The sequence below is a fragment of the Ambystoma mexicanum genome, chromosome 5p, assembly GCF_040938575.1.
Source record: "Ambystoma mexicanum isolate Mex_15411 chromosome 5p, UKY_AmexF1_1, whole genome shotgun sequence".
Classification (NCBI taxonomy): Eukaryota; Metazoa; Chordata; class Amphibia; order Caudata; family Ambystomatidae; genus Ambystoma; species Ambystoma mexicanum.
The window spans coordinates 653,223,122-653,244,632 of record NC_090930.1 but is presented as its reverse complement, the minus strand read 5'-3'; the positions used below and the strand labels follow the sequence as shown (position 1 = coordinate 653,244,632).

The window sequence follows — 21,511 nt, the reverse complement described above, 5'->3', positions numbered from 1 at the left end:
GAAGCCCTCGATAGACTCCGTCTGGATGAAAGTACTACATGTCTCCTCCCAGTGCATCAGTTTGGTCGGGGAGTGGGCACCCCCGCCTGTGGCCATGGCCTCCCTCCGATTGCTGGCCAGGATGTTGCGGACCCTAAGGTGGAGGTCATCCCACCTTTTCTTGCAGTCTTTGATTGTCCGTGGGGTGGTGCCAACTGCAGATACCTTGCGGGCTACCTCCTCCCATATCTCCTTCTTCCTCTGCTGCGCCTCCTTTTTGAGGTTATGGGTGTTTATCTCCTCAGCATGGGCAGCAAGCGTGTCTGCCAACATGTTAAGTTCCTCATCAGAGAAACGCTTCTTGCACAGGCGGGGGTTGGATTTCTGGTTGCCTTAGACAATATATATATATTGCACACACACGCCCACATTTAATTTTAATCGACGTTTGCAGGAACCACAGTGAATCCCACATCCTCTGAGGATGTTAATTTTGTAATACATCCACATGATATGGCTGCATTGACCATTTAAAACATGGGGCACACATTGCAGGCCCAAGCAAAGGGATGAGCCTAACTTCAGTTCTTCCTGCAGCTTCTGGATAAATGTAGCACACAGAATGTGCAATTATTGGAATTGGCATCCTAAAGTGAACTCTAAAAACTCTAATATCTCTTGCTAGAGCAGCTATGTTTACAGCAGCGACTTGAGAAAGGCAGTGTTGCCATGAAAAAGAAGGCTAGGCATTCAAAAGTACCTCTACTTCCATTTTTATATCAGAGATTGAGAAACCAATATACCCTAGATTTAACTGTAGTTAATGTTAGGAATGTTGCATTTAGAATGAGCAGTGGTTTGTAAGGGGTCCTTTATGGGCAAGAGTCATTAAAAGAAAGAAGAAAACACTCTTGGGGTAGAGTGACTGTTCTAAGCCCTTGGGCCACTACGAACCTGGTCTTGCATTAGCAAATTCCAAATAGATTTTCAACAATGTCATTGGTTCGTACACCTGGCAAAGGTAATAATATAGACAAACCTTATGAAAAGTGGTCCCAATTTTAAAACCCCGCTTTACAAACAAATCATAATTTTTACATAAGAGATGTAGAGTAAGAACATCATACAATTAAGTATATACACAAAGACAATGCATCATGTCTGTACACACTTTCTTTTATTATTATACATTTAAAATTTGCCGAGTACTTTATGCAACCTTAACAAGGAAACCGAGACACATAACCTAACTATGTCATCAGTTTTACAAACAAATATAGTGCCATGCCAACATTGTACATTGTAGAAACCTTTTTATTAGATAGCCATGTTATTATTTAAATAATAGATACGGTAAAGAGTACCTTACATTTAAACCTATGGACATTTAGTACATGCTTCAGTGACTATCTTAGAAATGTCTTTTCAGTACAAAGTTTAATCTGTGTGCGTCTTTCTTTGGGCCACCTACACACATAAGAAGTTAATGACAACATTTTTCAATATATACTTCAACTTCCAAACTGTTGTTCTTAAATTCTAAGCTTTTTTTAATACTTCATTTACACAGGGTCTTCATCTTAACTACAGAATACCTTCCTGAACTTGTCAGCCAAATGATAAACTGCAATTTGTAAGTATCTCAGGAACTCCACCAACTGGTGCTTGAACCGCACAATGTTCCTTACCCTATTGCAGCTAAAACGGCCATCTCAGATAGACCTGTTTGCATCCAATCTAAACTACCACTTACATTGCTTGTTAATTTGGAAAAATGTCACAGTATCTGTGTATCTTTTTTATTGTGTCCTTAGTATACAAAACGTTAATACATTAGAAAAACACATTATTCAACAATACAATAACATGTTCACTTCATCACAAAATCATACATATCCAAGTTCTTCCGAGACTTTTCCAAAATTCATGTAAAACTATAAATAGACATGTCCCTAATGCAACATAAATGTTATTTTAAAAATCGTATGAGAGCAAGAGTAATTGAAGGATTACCCCTAAACAGTTCATTCCAAAGCCAATCGCAGCTCAATTTAGTCAGCTGAGTCATGGTACCAAAAAACACAGTATTTCTTCTGCAGAGGGACCCATAATGGAATGTGGATTCCCTTTTTCATAGAAGACAGAAATGCAGTTACTCTTAATTGGCGCTAAAACACTTCTTTTAAATTCTGTGTGTGTCGTTATCTTGGCCACGTACGCACATAAGTTAATGACAATTTCCTAAACTCTATACTGAAATAAATTGACATAAATTTTAAAAAGAATCTTGTTTTGAAATTGCTTTTTGTAGGAAGTGGAAAATGAAAGCACTGAATACATTTCTGGACATTTGTAGAAACTAGAACACTTGATTTGGAGGTACTTCAGAGAATCTACCAAGTAGTACTTAAAAAGTTAGATTTGCTGACACAAATGCAGCTGAATAGACTGTGCAATACAGCAATGTTTGTGTGCACACCAACATGATACTTGCATGTGATGTCTCTTTTTAAAGTATTTTTATTGCCATTTTCTTTAATCCATACAAAACAAAGAAACCCTCCCCCCCGGATCACAGTGACTTTGAGCATAGATCAACAAAGGTAGCCAAATGATCTAGACAGCACATTGGCCATGTAAATATCCTCAGGTCTTCACATCTCCAATATCCGAATGTTTTGCGGACACCATTGTATCATAAAGTTGCTTTTCAGATAGTACAACATTTCCCCCTGTCGCCTCTAAACTTAGCCTACCCCTGACTCATGTATGTTATCCATTCCATTGATAATATCTCCCACAGCTTATGTAGCCAGTGTGTTACCATCAGGGGGTGGGGTCTGAAGGTCTATACGTTTCCAGTTTCTGGCTCTCCCCAACTACGCAGCTATTAGCAGGATCATTGGGGCTATTTTTAGCGGTTTCGGGATGAAGCGTGATTCGTGGTCCAAGAAGCCCACATAGACTTCCTCCCAATGAGAGAGAGAGCGTATTCCTGGATGCCTATTTTTAATTTGTGATTCAACGTCATCCCAGAATCCCTTGATCTTTGAGCAGTCCCACCAGATGTGTCTCCAGTCCCCTTTCTGGTTGCATCACCTCCAGCAGTTTTGCATTATTGTAGTGTGCATTTTATGTAGCCTTTGGGGTGTGTAATGCCATTGTGTCATCATCTTGTACCACATCTCTCTTAATTGTTTGGACCTAGTCAATTTCGGAATATTCCTGCATAGTTCTTCCCAGTGTTCCTGTGGGATGCTTTAATATAGCAAGGTATTTTGGGGGCCATTATCTTGAGGCATTCTTGTTTTCGCCATTGATTAAATATACCCTTTCCCGGGAATTCTCAAATATGGGATTAAATGGGGAGGGGCACGTCGAAAGGTGTCCCTTGGTCTTCAACACAATACTAGCCAGTGGCCACAGCCTTTGGCTGTGCCGACTGTATATTCTAACATATGAATGGGCACTAGCTATGGCCACTGACTACAGTTTTCAACGTTGCACACTGTATATTTTAAAACAGTGATTAACTATTAAGCATGTCTTTTAACCATGCACATTGGTATTTGTGAACACTAACCAACCACTAGCTATGGCCTTTGGTGCTGTCCAGTGTCCCCAGCCTTTGTCATGGCCAAGTCATCGGCCTAAATTGTTATTAAGGTAATAAAAGGTTTCATGAGCTACTTATAAATTATGTTATGTCTAATTGCATTATTGATGTAATCAGTTATATACAATGTAATTAGTGTTGTCACCAGTGATGGCATCAGTGATGTGATTTGTAATGTCGTCAGTGTTCTCATACAACAAGTAAATAGCGGTGTGATCCATGATGTCATCATTGTGGTCATAGGCTGCGCAACAGGGGGCGCGAAGTTAAGGAGGTTTTAGCTGAATTTCAGGGGTTTTGTTGCATTAAGCTCGCACCTTAAGGTGCCTGCAACTAAAGTTTTTTCCTTGAATTTCAATGATTCTGCTACAATGTATTGCTCACCTTAACGTCCCTGCAACTAAAAGTTTATTCCTTGAATATCAAGGGTTTTGTTATTCCATAGATGTTTAGAACACTTCCAAACCACTAGCCTCATGGTCATCTGCCGTGGTCAGTTGGCCGTGCCCATTGTGCATTTTAAAAAGCTACCAGACCACTAGCCATGGCCATTGGCCATGGCCGGTGGGTATGGCCACTCTAAATTTTAAAACACCTGCAACCCATCGCTCAAAGACGTTCATCAACCACAAACTGATTTTTTCCTGTTGTGACAGTGGTAATGCTATGTATAAAAGATTGCAGGCTTTGAGAACTCACAATGTTTTTAGGCAATGCACAGTGAGATTAAATAATTTGCCATGGGCCACACACTTGGTTAAGCAGCGTGCTCCAAGCCCCTTGTTTTATGGCCGGTGTCTTGGTGACACTTGTGATACATCGCACAACCCCAACTAACCACATTCAAGCAACACTGAAACAGCAAACAAAATGACCGACTGCAAGAACAACATATGCCCAGGTACTATTTGCACCCATAACTAGAATATACGACAGTAAGTGAACATATATATTAAAGTGAAATATACCAATGTAGTTCATTTGAGTTTCCCCTTGCAAGAAAGTACTCCACACAAAAAAGCATTAAACCTTATAAAAAAGAAATGAACACCAGAAAAATAACCTGAGAGAGGAAATGTTCCAATAAATATGCTGGAAAAGTATAATAGGTGCTCACCTTTTTAAACCCAGCAATCTGTCATGAAAGATTCCCTAGTAAACAAAGTCCCAATACAAAACAAGTGCTTGTGGTCTTCTGGGTAAGCGTCTGCACTTGGAGCATGACAACCCGAGTAAAATCCTGGTAGCCAAAAACTTGAGCAAACCTGCCAACCTCAAAACAACTGAGGTGTTGTATCCGCCCTCTGAAGAAAAGTTACGATCTTCACCCATATATGTCCTTTACTTGTGCCCTGAAAAGCAGCCACAATTAGAGCAAAATAACTGCATCCATGTCCACAATTGCAAAACCTCTTGCCGGACCATGGGCAAATACTCATGACAGGCTTGCCCTCTCATCATTTCCCCTCCCACCCCCATGTCTGACCTTAAACAATACACTGCTTTATAAAGATAACTTGAAAATGACACATACCACAGTGTCACTCAAATATATACATCCTTATAGACCTGTGTTAGGCAAAATGTGTACCATTGTGGCATTACCCCCCTCCCCCCATCTTGAGTGGCAGACTACAAATACCAGAATGCAATTCAGCAAAAGGTAAGCAAATGGTCTCTTGAGTGCAGAACTTTCAAAGACTGACAGTAGCACGATATAAAAAAAATGGCGTGGATGCCATGTGTTATGAGATATTTAAAACTAGGAAAACACACGACATTCAAATCTGTGGAGTGTCTCTCATCCATGCAGTAACGTGGGCAGATCCTGCTTAGTTTCAAAGCAACGAAGTATCCAACCCCCTCAGGCCATGCCGCTCTAAGTGGTCTTGTAAGGTGGGCTCATTTATTAGGCAACATGGCCTGAAAGGGCTGGTCCCTTCCTCACTTTAAAGCTAAGCAGGGTGGGTCCTTGTTACTGCATGGATGGGAAACCCACTGTACCTATGAACAGAACAGTTTCTTAATGCAGTTTAGGCTCCCATCCGGCGGGATGAGTAATAGGACCAGTGGAAGCTGAAAACAGTGGTGGGTAAGAGTGAGCAGCAAGCTACGACTGATGCAGGAAGAGTGGAAGGAATGGGGGCTCAAACCTTCCAGAAACATGATGGAGCCTCATTTGAGTCCTACATGTGCAGGCAGGGCATTGCAGGATGAGCAACCCTGTGGAAGAAGCTATTTTATTTAAATGTTCAGATATCTCTGTGAAGCTGCTTCTAGGGGCCTGGGAGGTTTACAGAGACAGATTATTGAGAGGGGTGGGGGGCAGATGGCTCCGTGGGATGGTCAGTTTGGGAGAAAGAACATATTTTGCACTCAGGCGATCAGGTATAGAGGAGGGCAGAGCTGCTTTCCAAGGGTGGATTCATGCCCTAACATTTTCTGAGTGCTGAAGGGCAGTTATAAAATGGGGGGCTGCAAGTGGGGTCACAAGTGGTCACCCACTACTCCTCCATGTGACAGCATGCTGACCCCCAATTGTGCCTTTACTTAAAAATGCACAGGTTTTCATCAGTTGGTACACTCTAGTCTGGATAACCCTTGATATATATATGTAGACTCGCCGCCCCAAACTGACCTGAGAACAATTGATGAACAAAAGTGTAGGGGCTTGTCTTGGTAGGTCATTGGGGAACTTTGAGGCAGTAGAAAGTGACTACAGGCCCAAAATACCAAGCAAAAGTTTCCAGTGTCTCACCAGCAACTGGTTGTGTGGCTTGCACTTTACCCAAAGATCCCACACACATAAGAAATACTGATTTCTTCTGAGGCCGGACGACTGAATAATTCTTGTTTTCTGTGTGTATCCCTTGTACTTTTAAAGAGACTGTGAAGCAGCTGGGGGTTGGGGGAGGAGGGGTGCACCACTGTCAACCGGAGCAGCATAAAACTGCAGCTAGTACAAGAAGTAAATGGCACTTAACACAAGCATTTTGATGTAAGGAGCAAACAAGAATTTTCCAACTTAACCCAACACTCCCGGCCGCCTCTACGGTCCAGACGCTGCCTTTCGCTGCCTTTCTTGCCATACGTTGCATCAGCAGAATTAAAGGGACACACTCTGATACATACACTATATTTTAATATACAATGGAGGAGAATAAATACAAGAGGTTCCTTAGCTTTGCGACCCATACCCCCCACGCACGCAGGCACGCACGCATGCACGCACACACACACACACACACACACACACAACACACACACTACCCCCCCCCCCTACTCCACCAAACAGCGGCAGTCATTCCATTTAGCGCAAACACTTCAGTTTCTATTGTGGCCACTTTGCCTAAAACTTGAAAAGCAACGGCAAACATGCCGGCTCGAAAATATTGTGCTTTCCCTACTTGCCCAAACATTCTGACTCTGAACGCACAGGACACCACTTTGTTGGTTTAAATTCGAGCAATGTACCAGAAAGCAATGATTTTGGAAAGAAACTCACTTTTGGAGAAGTGCGGTCTGGATGTTCCGGAGTCCCTCTTATGATCACCCTAAATATGTTAATGGAAGAGAAAAGGAGCCTTGCCACCAGCTACATGACCTCAAAGTATTGCATATTTTGAATTTTCTAATTTTTTGTAATGAATTATGTGATTGTCATTTTGTAGTTTTTAGAAATAATTGTTGTAATAAAATACATATAAATTATGTTATGACAGAATTTGGTGAATAAGGGTTTATTGTCATCCTCCTATCCAGTGGCCCGTTGTGTTACATTTGTTATATGTGATTAGCTGAAGGACCAGGGATTAAATTCAAGTACCCCTTGTGTGTGGGCCCTATGTTTACGTCAGCAACAAAAAACAAAAGTAAAATCATTTAATTTTACATGTTCCTGCTTTCTTTAGACCTATCTTCTCATTGTGGTTGTCTTCCCTTTTCTTCTCATTCATTTTTGTTACCATTATTTTCCCTTCTCTACCCCTTCACGTTTAGCCCTACTTAAGCCACAAACACTCCACAACTGGCCAGGGTCTCTATGGGGAAATTGTCCCACTTGGTCCAAGGTGAACAATTCTGGGGATGTTTAGTTTCAGAAAGTGCTAGTGAGGGGAAGGGATCGGAGGAACCAAAGAAATGAAACAAGAACAGAAGGGTACACGAGGCGACGACAAACAAATATAACACAATGGGGATGTTACACATTGTGACATACAATATAAGGGGCATGAATCACCCAACAAAAAGGGCTAAACTGGAAAAGCAGTTTAAAAGGGGAAGGCGGACATACTACTTCTCCAGGAAACCCATATCAGAACGAGGGATAAGCAGAAAATGCGGATAAAAGGATACAAAATATGGGCTCGGGCAACGACAACAGAGAAAAAAGCTGGGGTACTGATTGCAGTAAAAGAAGGAATGGACACTAAACTACTAAATACATGCCTAGATAGAGAAGGGAGATTTGCCTTCGTCAATGTGGTAATTGAAGGACTTTACATGACACTCGCCTCAATATACGCGCCCAATCAGGGACAGGACGGCTTTCTTAGAGATGTTCTATCGAAACTGGAAAACTATGCTAAAGGGGAAGTGATCATGGGGGGAGATCTCAATATGGCATGGAATCCACATATAGATAGGAGTACGGGGAACGCACATGGCCAGGGGGCACCATCAAAACGTCTGAGGCAGCAAATGGACCAAATGGCCCTGAATGATGTTTGGAGGGAACTGAAGGGTGAACAGAGGGGGTACACTTATTTCTCACATGTCCACAATACCATGTCAAGAATTGACTATTTCTGGGTCTCAGTGGGACTACTGGGAAAAATCCAGGGGCTGGATAAGGGCACAATAGCCCTCTCGGACCATGCCCCGCTATGGCTGGATGTGACTCTCCCAGGGAGGAAGAATGGGCTATGGAGGTGGAAACTACCGCAGGAGCTGATCCAGGACCCAATTACAGGGGAGTCCATAAGGGAAATGATAGAGGAATACTTTATACAAAATGACACAGGGGAGGTAGCGCTGCAAGCAGTCTGGGACGCGTTTAAAGCAGTGTTGAGGGGGAAAATAATTGCGTTCAAAATCACAAGAGATAAACAAAGGTTTCGGTGGGAAAAAGAGCTGGAAAAAACAATCGAAGATATCCAAGAGAAACTTCTGACACACCCCACAAAGATATTAAAAAAATCACTGAAACATACACAGGGCCAACTAGAGATGCTCCGCACGAAAGGCGCAGAGAAGAACCTACTCTATCTGAAGCAAAGATATTATATTAGAGCAAACAAAGCAGACCGACTCCTGGCGAGACAATTGAGGGCAAAACAGAAAGAAACAACGATTAAAGCCATATATGACACCAATGGAGACCCCCAAACATGCACACAAGACATGGGGGAAACTTTGAGGCATTACTACCAAACTCTCTACTCCACTGAATTCCCTGACACAAACGCCCAAGATTCATACTTAGAAGCCATAAACTTCCCGAAAATATCAGAAGACGACAAGCAGTCACTAGAGACACCTATCAGTGAAGAGGAAGTCAGTAAATCCATAAAAGGACTCCCAAGTAACAAAGCCCCAGGCCCAGATGGGTTTACGGCCTCATTCTATAAAAAATATGCAGACATATTGACCCCGATCCTTACGAGGCTCCTAAACTCCTTTAAAGACAGAGGTAATGTGACCCCCACTATGAATGAAGCGAAGGTTCTGCTATTTCACAAACAAGGTAAAGATCCAAAAAACCCTGCATCATATAGGCCAATTTCCCTAATTAATCTAGATGCAAAAATCTATACGAAGATCCTAGCAACAAGGCTATCCCCGCTTCTCCCTAAACTGATAAGTGAAGATCAATCAGGTTTTTTTCCCGGCAGACAAACCCATGACAACACTAGGAGGCTAGCCCATTTAGTGGAAAAAATTGGTATAAATCACACCCCAGCGATATTGCTGTCGGTAGATGCCGAAAAGGCTTTTGATAGGGTGGAGTGGTCAATACTGTTCAAAATACTGGAGCGCATGGGGTTTGGGGAACAGTATATTGCGAGCATAAGAGCAAACTACAATTCCCCATCCAGTAGAATAGTCATTAATGGCGAGGTTACGAACACGGTGAGGATATCGAGAGGAACGAAACAGGGATGCCCCCTTTCACCGTTGCTGTACGCTCTGTTCTTAGAACCCCTCCTAATTAAAATACGTGAATCAGGACACATTAAAGGGATAGAAATGGCAGGTCAGCAACACAAAGTGATTGCCTACGCAGATGACATGTTAATAACCCTAGAGGACCCAGAATCCACGTTATCAGCTGCAGTCAGAGAACTAGAAAATTATGGGGCCATCTCAGGCCTAAAAATAAATAGGAAAAAATCAGAGATACTAATCCTGGCAGGGGACAGAGCAAATATAGAAAGGGAAGCAAAACTACTGGACCTTAAGATAGTACTGAAAGGTATAAAATATCTGGGGATAATTGTACCTCAAAAAATAGTGCAATTCTATGGGGAAAACTACCCACCGCTTCTCATAAACATCCAAAAGGAGCTATGCAGATGGAACCCACTGCAGATTTCCTGGTGGGGTAGAATACAAGCTGTCAAGATGACCGTCCTCCCAAGGGTACTGTATTATTTTCAGGCTCTCCCGGTGGGTGTCCCAGACTCGTTCTTTAAATCATTAATAAAACTGGTATCGTCCTTTGTATGGAAGGGGAAAACGCCTAGAATAGCCAGGATGGTCCTTACAGCCCCAACCAGAGAAGGGGGGTTGGCGCTCCCCCATTTTAAAAAATTCTATCAGGCAGCACAGCTGAAAGTCCTGAGGGAGTGGGTGGGGGAGAACCCACAGCAGATATGGGTCAAACAAGACAGAGCAGTCGCGAGGACCCCACTGGTAGAACTCCTCTGGAAACAGAGGCAGCACAGACATGCGAACTTAGGAATAAGTGAAATTATGAAAACCACGCTGGAAGCATGGGATTCCCAAACAAGAAAAGGCATATTGTCCACAGCGATAGGACCCTTTACACCCACCTGCAGAAATCCACTATTTCCACCAGGGATGGAACAGGGGGCATATGATAGCTGGGAGAAGGTGGGTATCACTAAAATAGGTGAGATGTTCGCAGATAAAGAAATCATATCCCTTGAATACTGCTTCGCAGGCGAGAATATACCCAGAAGGGATAGATTTAGATACGAGCAGCTAAAACACTGGCTGAACTCCCCGATGATCACAGAGGCAGCAACCAGGGATCTTACAGGGTTGGAGACACATATCATTTCCAACACAGGGGAAAATAAGTGGGTATCAACTCTGTACAAATACATAAACTCACAAGGGGAAAACATTAAATGGGCATACAGAATAAAATGGGGCAGAACACTGGGGAATGAACCATCGGACAGACAATGGGCAGACCTATGGAAACAGATCCCCAGAATGACCAGATCGGCACAAACCAGGGAGATGTGGGTCAAGATCATGACACAGTGGCATTATACCCCAGAGAAGCTTCACTCGATGTACCCAAACACACCAAACCTATGCTGGAGAGGATGCGATGAAGTGGGAACGTGGAGACACATATGGTGGGACTGTAAAGGCATACAACCATTCTGGGAAGAAGTGAAAAACGAAATGGGCAAAATTTTCCCAGATGTGGGTTTGATGGGGGAGGAGGTGTGGCTCTGCGGAATCAGAGATGACACAGCAAGACAATATTGTACATCACAATGGAGAAGCTTTACGGGACTACTTATAGCAGCATGGACCACCATAGCACAAAATTGGAAAAATAAGAATACCCCATTGACATTTACATGGCTACAGAAGGTATGGTCCCATATAACAATGGAGAAAATCACCCACAAAACCCAAGGAACTGGAGACAAGTTTGTAAAAGAGTGGGAAGGGATCCTACAATATCTCCAGTCAGACTTTATGGAACAGTGGTGCCCCCACAACATTAAAGTTTCAGATATTTTCAATGCATAATGGGAACCCGGGACAATATGATTTCATCCGATCCAAGGGGAGGGAAGAGGGGGGGGAAGGGAAAGTTTTAAGTTGCAATGTTTATCTCTTTTGTGTTATTTATGTAAAATCAATAAACATAAGTTAAAAAAAAAAAAGAAAGAAAGTGCTAGTGATCCACTGGAAGTGCAAATCACCAGCTAAATCTTTGGCTGCAGCATGGGGGCTGGGTGGGGGGTGGAATGATATGGGCAGGTCAGGCTTCTGTCCTCTGCCACGCTCCATGTGATGCTCCTGCCTGTTAATTGCCAATTGCATATGGGCATCCTCATTATTCCCAGTCCACCTGTCTTGTCACAGTTCTTACTAAATGTAGGCTCCCTGCCAGACAGAAACAATGACGTTCCAGAATGTTCCCCTACTCCCAAGGGGAAGTATAAAACCCTGTCCCTTTTTGTCCTCTGTGTTTTTATGAAACAGGCAGACAAGCCCAGGGGGAAGAGGAGGCAGGGCCGTATGGACTGCTACAAGATAATTCTATCCTAGGGCCCCGTCAATCGGGCTATCGGGCATGTCACAGGACCGAGACTGTCATGCTCGATCTGAAGGCAAATCTGAAAGCCATTGTCGATCGCAGTCTTCCTGCACTCCTCATGCTGTCGACAACAAGCTTTTGGCTACTCGGTTACAATCCTTGGTGGGCTGCTCTGATCTAGCAATGCAATGGCTTGTCTCCTTTTTGGGTCCACGTATCTCTAGACTTGCACTTCATGATGCTTCCTCTTGCCCTACTCTGCTCACACAAGGTTTCCACAGGGCTCTTCTGTCGCCTACTCTTTTTAACATCAATATGCTTCCTCTTCTTCTTCATCTCGATGACCTGGGTATCATGTATACCAATTATGCTGACGACACCCAGGGCATCCTGCAACTCTCTGGTACTTACTCATTTTTGGATGGTGGAAAACTCTGTGGCCCTTAATACAGACCGAGCTACTCATTGCGGCCTCGAGTCACATGCAAAAAAATCTCTCTCCAGAATATGTTTCTTTTGCAATTTCTTACATCTTGGTTCGTGTGGCTAAGACTGTTAAGACCTTGGACGTCACGTTGGACTCTGAGTTGACGATGAGGCCACATGACATGTTGCCAAGACGCGTGCTTCATGTGGTTGGATTAATAATCTGATTGCTCACTTATGCCCATAGCTAACTGTTAACAATATGTCCATTCTAGCTGCCGCGCTAGTCAATTCGAGGCTAGACTATTGCAACAGCCTGCTGGCAGGATCTGCTCAATCTAACCTCTCAGCACTACAAGTGACGCAGGATGGGGCGGTCAGAGCAGTACTGGGTATTTCCAACAGGCAATCTATTACTGCTGCCAGAGGGAATCTGCACTGGCTGCCAGTCAAACAGCGTTTCTCCTTCAAAATCCTCACACTCATCTTCATGTGCCTTACCCAGACGGCGCCCAGCCATCTCTGTGAACGCATCCACAGGTCCGTTGCTACACAATCCCTGAGGTCCTTAGATCAGGCTCAATTGTGCCAACCCAGGTTTCGATCAGTCAAGTTTGGAAAAACAATTTTTGATATCTTGGCTCCTGCCACTTGGAATCCCATTCCATTGGGTCTGAAATCTGCCACATCACTGGCCGATTTTAAAAATAAATTTAAAAACCTTGTTGTTTAAGGCTACCTAGCCTGCTTATTGGCTTTTGGCTAGTTCACTTCCTTCTGATGCCCTGCTGCTTGTTTGTTCATTGTTTGTTTTTTTAACATTTGTTATGTTTCTTGTGCCCCTTGAGGCCTTTGGGTGATGTGGCGTGTTTTAAGAATTGACATAAATAAATAAATATATGAAAAAAGTAACGTATGAAGGGTCTGCACGATGAATGAGCGACCCTAGCATTTTAGGATCTACCCATGCATGCTGTTAGATGGGTTTGTGAGTATGCAATTAGCATTGCCCAGGATGAGTTTACACATGACAGTTGGAAAGTACTTACTACATGCATATGTATTTGAAGAGTCACCATGGGTCATCAAGCAAAACATTCAGAACATCCCAGCTGTATGCATTTCTGAACGAATATCATTAACGCAGCAGTATGAAAACAAAAACAACGGATATAAGACATTAGCCACTCTGGGTAACCCACACACTTTCCATATAATTAGTGGCAGAAGTCGTGTAGCATAAGACGAGAGAAATGTCAGAATGGTTGACAGGAGGAAATTGAACCTGTTACAGGCATTAGAAATCACATTTATATGATATGATGTGGCAATTATAACACGCCTGTAGACAAGTGTTTCTAGGCGCGACAAGACAAGGGCGGGGAAACAGGGAGGACAAAATAACAATCTTAATAGGCCTTGTGTCATTCAGATCGGGCAAGTGCGGGGAAGAGAGAAGGGGAGAAGTGCCAGGGGGAGGGGAAGGGGGAAGTGCAGTTAACTCACAAGTGCAGCCAGCAGGTGGCTCATAAGTGCAGAGAGAAGGGACTGTAGGGTTGCAGATGCAGACCCTTAAGTGCTGGGGATCCCAGAGGCGGTGCAAGGGCAACTGGACATGCAGGAGCCTGGGACCAAGTTCAGAGGGTCACCAGTGTGCGGAGCAGTCAGGTACATCAGCAGGGGAGAGGAAGAGAGAAAGCGGAAGTGAAAAGGAAGGTGGTTCTTCTCAAGTTTGAGAGAGTCAAGGAGGTTGTTCCAGGTGCATGCCCCAGCCGAGGAGATAGATCTGTCCCCACCTCTCTGCTTGGAGAAGCGTCTGACCATCTGAGAGTTAGAGGTGGATGAGCACAGAGCTTGAGAAGGAAGATGTTTTGGAAGAGAAAGTTGGAGGTAGAGTGGTCACAAGCCCCAGAAAGCCTTGAGGACAATGCGGAGGGTCTTCAAGTTGATCCTTGCAGCCATGGAGAGTCTGTCTTGAGGCCAAGAACAAGTCTAGCAGTCCTGTTCTGGATAAGTTGTAAAGGTCGAAGAGTAGAGGCAGAAAGAGGCTGTTGCAATAGTCCAGCCTAGAGAGGACCAGAGATCTGGGGACAGTGAGCTTCTGGGGGAAAGTGAGAAAAGGAATGCCACTGAGGGGGTGCAGAGATTTGAGGAGAGAAGGAGAGGGTGGAGTCGAAGATGACACCAAGGTTCTTAGCCTTACAGGAAGGAGCAGGAAGAGGTCCCAGAGTGTGGGATGGAGATGGGGGGGGGGGGGGAGAGAGAAAAAAAAAGGGAGTGGGTGTCCCAGTGAGGAGGATCTCAGTCTTTTATTTTTATAAAACATTTTTTATTATCATTTGATTACAACATAAACAAAACAACCAAAACCAAAGGGGGGGAGGAACAAGAGAGAGACGAGGCAGCTACATCCAATGGGGCCGAAACGGCCGGTCTTACAGTAGTAATTTGTCTTGCATCAGCATTCTCGTGGAATACGATTACAGTTCACCTTATAAGTGTTCAGAGTAACATCCCCCGAGTCCATATACATCAGGGCCCTTCCTCCTCCCATGCCGCCCATATTTTAGAGGCTTTGTTGGGACAGCCTCTTGCGTTATAGATCCTTCTTTCGATCATAGCACATGTGTCCATATCCAATGCCCATTGCTCCAGTGTCGGAGAGTCCGGGGCTCCCCATTTTTGTGCAATATTGTGCTTGATTAGGGCGGCCGCCACATGCAATAGCAGTTCTTCCCATTTATTCAATTCGTGCTCCCCCGGTGCTCCCAGGATTAGGACCTTCGGGTCCATTTCTATTGTTTTGGAGAGTATCTGGGCCAGTTCCCGACAACAGGCCTCCCAGAAGGTTCAGATGCGGGGACCGGACCACAGAATGTGAAGGAAGGTCCCCATCTCATCCCCACATCCGAGACAGTTCGGTCCGTTGCTTTCCCCCACCCAAAAAGTGCATATCTAGGATAGTACACTCTATGCAGTATTTTAAGTTGCATCAGTCTGAGTCTCGAGGAGATGGCGCTTCCCGTGGGTGCATTAGTACCCGGATCCAGTCCTCAGGGTCGATCTCCCCTACATCTATTTCCCACTTGGCCTTTAGACTGGTAAACACAGGGGTCGCGAAGGAAGTGATGGCATTATAGAGAATGGATGTGCATTTGGAGGGGATATATTCAGGCAAAATGTTGCGTTCAATAAGTGAGCATTCCGGGACATTTTCCTCTGTCGATATGTGGACTCTCAGGGCGTGGGACATTTGCATGTGATGGTATCTCTCAGTGTCTGGGAACTGGAACCTGCGTTGTAGGTCCGCAAACAGGGCAAGATTCCCATCTTTCAAGACATCCCCCACCTTCTGGATCCCAGCCGTCGCCCAGCAAGGCCAAGGCTTGAGTTTCGCAATTTCCTTCAGATTGGCGTTTCGCCATAGGGGTTGCGCCGCTGATATTTTGTTCCCCCACCCCACAACCTGTGTACGTTCCTTTAGGTGGTAATAATCTGTGCCTTCATGGTTAGTGGGGAGGATCTATGGGGGGGTTTGGTACAATAGCTGCAATGGATCAGTGTCATGCATAGTTCCCACCTCGGCTTTGATTTGGGGTAGTTCCCGGTCTCCATGCAGTAGGTCATTGACCACCACCAGTTGGGAGGCCCAATAGTAGGTCCGAAGGCAGGGCAATCCAATCCCACCCTCCCAGAACGACCTCTGAAGTGTGACCAGGGCTATACGTGTTTGTCCTCTGCCCCATAGGAGCTCTCTAAGGAGGGTTTCCACCCGGCCAAATTCAGCCCCCAGGATCTGCAATGGGGTGTTTTGAAGGACATAAAGGAATCGCGGGAGAGCTAACATTTTGAAAAGGGCGGCTCTACCCATGAGGGTTAGGGGGAGAAGCTTCCAATGTTGTACATCATTGGAGAATCGGTCCATGATCGGTTTAAGATTGTGCATGGTATAACTGGTAAGATCTGTTGTTATCCAGATCCCAAGGTATCAGAAGCCAAACTGTTCTATGTGTTATGGGCAATCAGATGGGTCGGGCTAACCCCCTCCTTTCACCGGGAAGAAAACGGATTTCTTCCAATTGATCTTTAGACCGCTAAATTCCCCGTATTGGACAAGCATCCGGGTCACTATGGGGCAGGTTTGGACAGGCTCTACCAGGTATATCAGGAGGTCGTCCGCGTATAGGGATATCCGGTCTTCGTGTCCCTCTGGCCATCTGAATCCCATCCAGGATGTCCTCTGGTGAAGCCATATTGTCAACGGCTCTATCGCGAGAGCGAAGAGAAGGGGGGAAAGAGGGCACTCCTGCCGTGTACCCCTGCCCAATCGGAAAGAGCGAGAGGTCCACCCATTCAACCTGCCCTCCGCCTGGATATTTGTGTACAGCAGTTTCACCCATCCCAGGAAACCCTCCCCGAAGCCCATGCATTCCATGATCTCCCAGAGGCCATCCCATCGGACCAAATCGAAGGCCTTCTCAAAGTCGATCGCTAGAAGAGCAAGCGGGTTGTTAATGGTGGGTGCCCTCTCTAGCGCCAAGTGAAGTCGACGCAGATTCATACGGGTCGATTTGTGTGGCATAAAGCCACATTGATCCGGGTGTATTAGGGCATCAGCTACCGGTTGTAACCTGTTGGCTAGGAGTTTGGCGAGGACCTTAGCCCCGCCATTGATTAGCGAGATTGGCCTATAGGAGGCACATTGCTCCTGGGGCTTATCAGATTTAGGGATGACCACGATGGTGGCCTTACAGAGGTCCTGCGGGAGGGTGCCCTGTTCCCAGCCAGGCCAAGAAGATGATTTTATCGAGGGAAGATGTAATGTTGCCCCCCCAGCTTCCGCCAGGTTTCAACTGGGAACCCATTCGGACCCGGTGTTTTCCCAGTCTGCAGTTGGGCTAGTGCTTCGGCCACCTCGGTCTCCGAGAGGGCAGAGTCCAGACTCGACCTTTGCTGTACTGAGAGAGTTGGGAATAGTATGTCATTAAGGAGGGTTGGGTCCAGCCGTTGGGTCGGAGCCCGATAGAGTGTTTCATAGAATTGGGCAAAGGCCTCGGCTATCTCTGCATCCGATGTGCACCTTTCACCCCGTGAGGTGACAATCTCACGAACGCAGCGTTGTCCCTCATCCCTTTTTTCCAGCCAAGCTAGCATTCTGCCGGCTTTATCCCCATGTTCATAGATTCTGGCTCGAGAGTCCCAATGGGCTTGTTTAGCATTGTCCAATAAGAGGTTTCGGAGTCGCTCAGTGGCTCGTTTAAGGGAGAGCTGGGTCTGTGGGGATGGGTCAAGGATGTGTTTGTTCTCGCGTTGGGTCAGTTTGCCCTCCGCTTTTGCTATGTCTTGGAGTCTCTTCCGCCTCCTGTTCGCCACCCAGGAGATTAAAGCGCCCCGTAAGACTGTCTTATAGGCCTCCCAGACCACCACCGGGTCCTGTTCTCCGTTGTCATTAAAGTACTCGGTGGAGACTTCCGTAAGATGGTCAACTAGCTCGGGGAAACCCAGGTAGTAATTGTTTAATCTCCATGTTCTATGGGGGGGGGGGACCCTATGTGCAAATTTCCACAAGTAGAGGTGAGTGGTCTGAGATGCCCCGGGGAAGGAAGTCGGCCGCCCGTGCTCTGTAGAGATCTGTGTGTGGGACAAAAGATAGTCAATCCTGGAGAGGGAGCTGTGGGCTCCAGAGTGGAAGGAGTACCCCTTGGTGTCTGGGTGTAACTCTCGCCATACATCACCCAAACCCAAGGCGGATGCAAAGTTAAACAGCTTCGTAGGAGTGTCCGGGTTGCGTTGTCTGAGATGTGTACGGTCAGTGGTATTGCACATGACATCATTAAAATCTCCCCCCAGAAACAGCCTATCAGGTTTGTGTTTACCTATGAGTGCAGTCAAATCCTCCAGCAGTTCCTACCCCAGTACCGGTGGGGAGTACACTGAAGCAAAAGCGACCCTCTCACTCCAAAGCGTTCCCAGGATCAGCACATAACGGCCCCTAGGATCCTGTTCCAGGCTTTGAATGGCAAAAGGAATGCGCTTGTGTATAAGAATGAGTACCCCTGGATCCCATTGTGTATCTCGCATAGAAGGCAGCCCTGTAGTTTGTGCGTTGGAAATGAGCACATTTTGATCCCGCTAGGTGTGTTACGGATAGCAGGGCCACGTCGGGGGAGTGTCTACCGAGTAGTTGCTTAATCAAGCGCCTTTTGATCACGGAGCCCATCCCATTTACATTCCAGGTGAGCACCTTAAAAGACTTGGGGCGTTCAGTCGGGATCGACTGGGGTTGTACGGATGCCATCCAAGAATCGGGATAAAGGGTTGGGCGGGTGTTTCACGAGGAGGGTATCCCCATCAATGGTGATGTATTGCGGTGCTTGCCCGGAGTAAAGAGTATTAAACTTTCTGGACCATCTGTAGCCTTGTCTTACCATGAACCTTAACAAACCTTGGAGTTTGCAGTGACGCGTTGCTCCCAGGGTAACAAAAAACTCCCTATTACTTTCCCTTCCCTCCCCCTCCACATACTCCACCCCAACACGAAGTACCTGTAGCCCCAACATCGCTGACACTCAAAAAAGGTAGGGTGTCAACCTTGTGAACCCTAGTTTAGGTTAAAACTAAAGAAGTGAGGGGGTGGGGGGGGCCCCCGTAGCCTTCTCCCAGGTGCGATGGAGGTACGCCACCGCTAGCCACAGTATTAATGACGTAAACGATTTACAACATTTTCTTGGCACCACCCAGCATAGTCAGTAGTATCAATTCGGTCTTACACCCGCTTGTGGGATCAGACCCCACAGCGGGGGGCCCGCCAGAGTCAGTCCCCAGCCTCCGGTGGTCTGGGATTTCTGTCCCTGTTGGTTCGAGATGCCGACCAGTCTCCCTCAATATGCTGCTCTGCCCATTGCCAGGCCTCCCTTGGGTCATTGAAGTGGACCGTTGTGCCCTTGTGATAGATTTTCAGCTGAGCCGGGAAGAGCAGGCCGTATTTGACTCCCATCGCTTGCAACTGTCTTAAGTTTTTCAAAGGATTGCCTTGCCTTCTGGACCTCCCACGTGTAGTCTGGGAAGAAGGCTGTCTTGGAGCCGTTGAAGGTGATTGTGCCTTTGGTTCATGCAAGGTGCAACAGTGTGTCTCGATCCCAATAGTTCAATAGTCTTGCTATCACCGTTCACGGGGGAGCACCAGGCACTGGTCTACCAGTGGGCATTCAGTGTGCCCTCTCTATAGAAAATAATTTGGAAAAGGATTGCTGGTCGAACAGGTCCATCAGCCACTGCTCCAAGAAGAGCCCTATACAGGTGCCTTCAGCCTTCTCTGGAATAACTAGAATTCGAATGTTGCTGCGCCTGGACCTGCCCACCCCTTCTTCGACTCTGGCTTCCAGAGTTTGGCAGAGACTCCTTGAAGCTGTTGTTGCACCGCGTGCAACCCGTCCTCCGTTTTGGAAATACGCTGTTCCGCCTCACCCGTTCATGCTGACAATTTCTGCAAGTCGTGTCGGATGAGGGACACATCCAGGCTGATTCCGTCCATCTTCTGCTCCATCGATGTGTGGGAGTCTGCTATAGCCGCCATGATGTCCCTCAAGGAGAGTCCGGGTGCCGAGTCCTCCTCTACCGACGGCAACGGTTGGGAATCGGGGGGGTTGCGATGGAGGAATCGTGTACTGTTGGATTCTGTTTTGCATGGTGGGCCTTCTAGTTTTGTCTTTCCCCATGTCCTTTGCCGGGCACTCACCGCTGTGTACGGGTCTTCGCCGTGGCGACCAACTGGCCGGGCCCGTCTCTCCTCATCTGGGCGGGGCGCCTCAGAGTCCGGCACACTGATTCCTCCAGTCGGGGTCCCACAGGGCCTCGCCTCCACTCCCGGCCCCCACCAGTTCTCTGGCCCTCCGTCCCCGACTCAAGCTGGCAGCCACCGCAGGGTGTGTGGATGGTCTGGTCCCCGCTCAAAGCGCGCCCAGCACTCCGGCGGCCATCTTGGTTCGTCATCGGGCCGCACCGGCATCTCCTTCCTGGGCTCCCACCTCTGCAACCCCGGCACTTTTCAGGCTGGAATTCGCCCCAGATGTGCCCTGGGGTATCATGCACCGGAGAGCGTATTTTTGGGGTCACCAGATGTCCTTCAGTAGTCGTTTATAACAGGATGTTAAGCCGCAGCAGCGGGAGCTCCAGAGGCACACATCTACTGCATTGCGCAGTTGGCCACCCCCCCCCCCACCCCCTGAGGATCTCAGTCTTACTGGCATTAAGGCAGAGAGCTGAGTGTCATCCACATAACATAGAAAATTGGAGCAGAAAGAAGCAATGTGGTGCGCAAGAGGTGCCAGGTAGTGGTTGAAGAGCCGGGGAGAGAGGTTAGACCCTTGGGGAACACCACAAGTAGAGAGAGGGATAGAAGAGAGGAAAGACCCCAGTTTGACCTGAGAGTGTCAGTCGGTGAGAAAGGAGGTCAACCAGGCCAGGGTCTGATCAGTAATACCAAGGTTGTCCCAGAGACGATTGAGCAGGATGGCATGATTGACCGTGTCAAAAGCAGAGGATAGATCAAGGAGAATGAGGACAGAAGGGAGATTAGAGTCAAGATTGGAGAGCAAGTCTTCATGGGTGTTCAGGGGAGCCTTTTCCCTTTTCAGCTCTGAAGCCAGGCTGGTGGGCATGGAGGCAACCAACAGATTCAGTATGTTAATTAAGCTGGCAGATGGCCAGCTTTTCCAAGAGTTTTCCTAGGAAAGGAGTGATGGAGATCAGGCGATAGTTAGCCGGAGTGGAAGGATCGGCCGATGGCTTCTATAGAAGGGGTGCACAAGAAAGTGTTTAAGGAAGGGAGAGGAAAGTTCCAGTGGCAAAGGAGTGATTGCAGAAATCGGCCAAGGCTGGAGAAAGGGTGCCAATGTGGTCCTTGATAGTTCTGGATGAGCAGAGGAAAACCTGCTTTGATGAGACTTTCATAGATC

General features: G+C 46.4%; 1 long non-coding RNA gene across 1 annotated transcript in view; it reads left to right on the top strand.

The window, feature by feature from the left end:
• Positions 1-21,511, top strand: part of LOC138481689 (uncharacterized) — a 93,210-nt gene that overhangs the window by 10,469 nt on the left and 61,230 nt on the right. The window contains exon 2 of the long non-coding RNA XR_011274334.1: positions 1,550-1,612. This is a non-coding gene — a long non-coding RNA (uncharacterized lncRNA). The remainder of the gene's footprint in view (positions 1-1,549; positions 1,613-21,511) is intronic.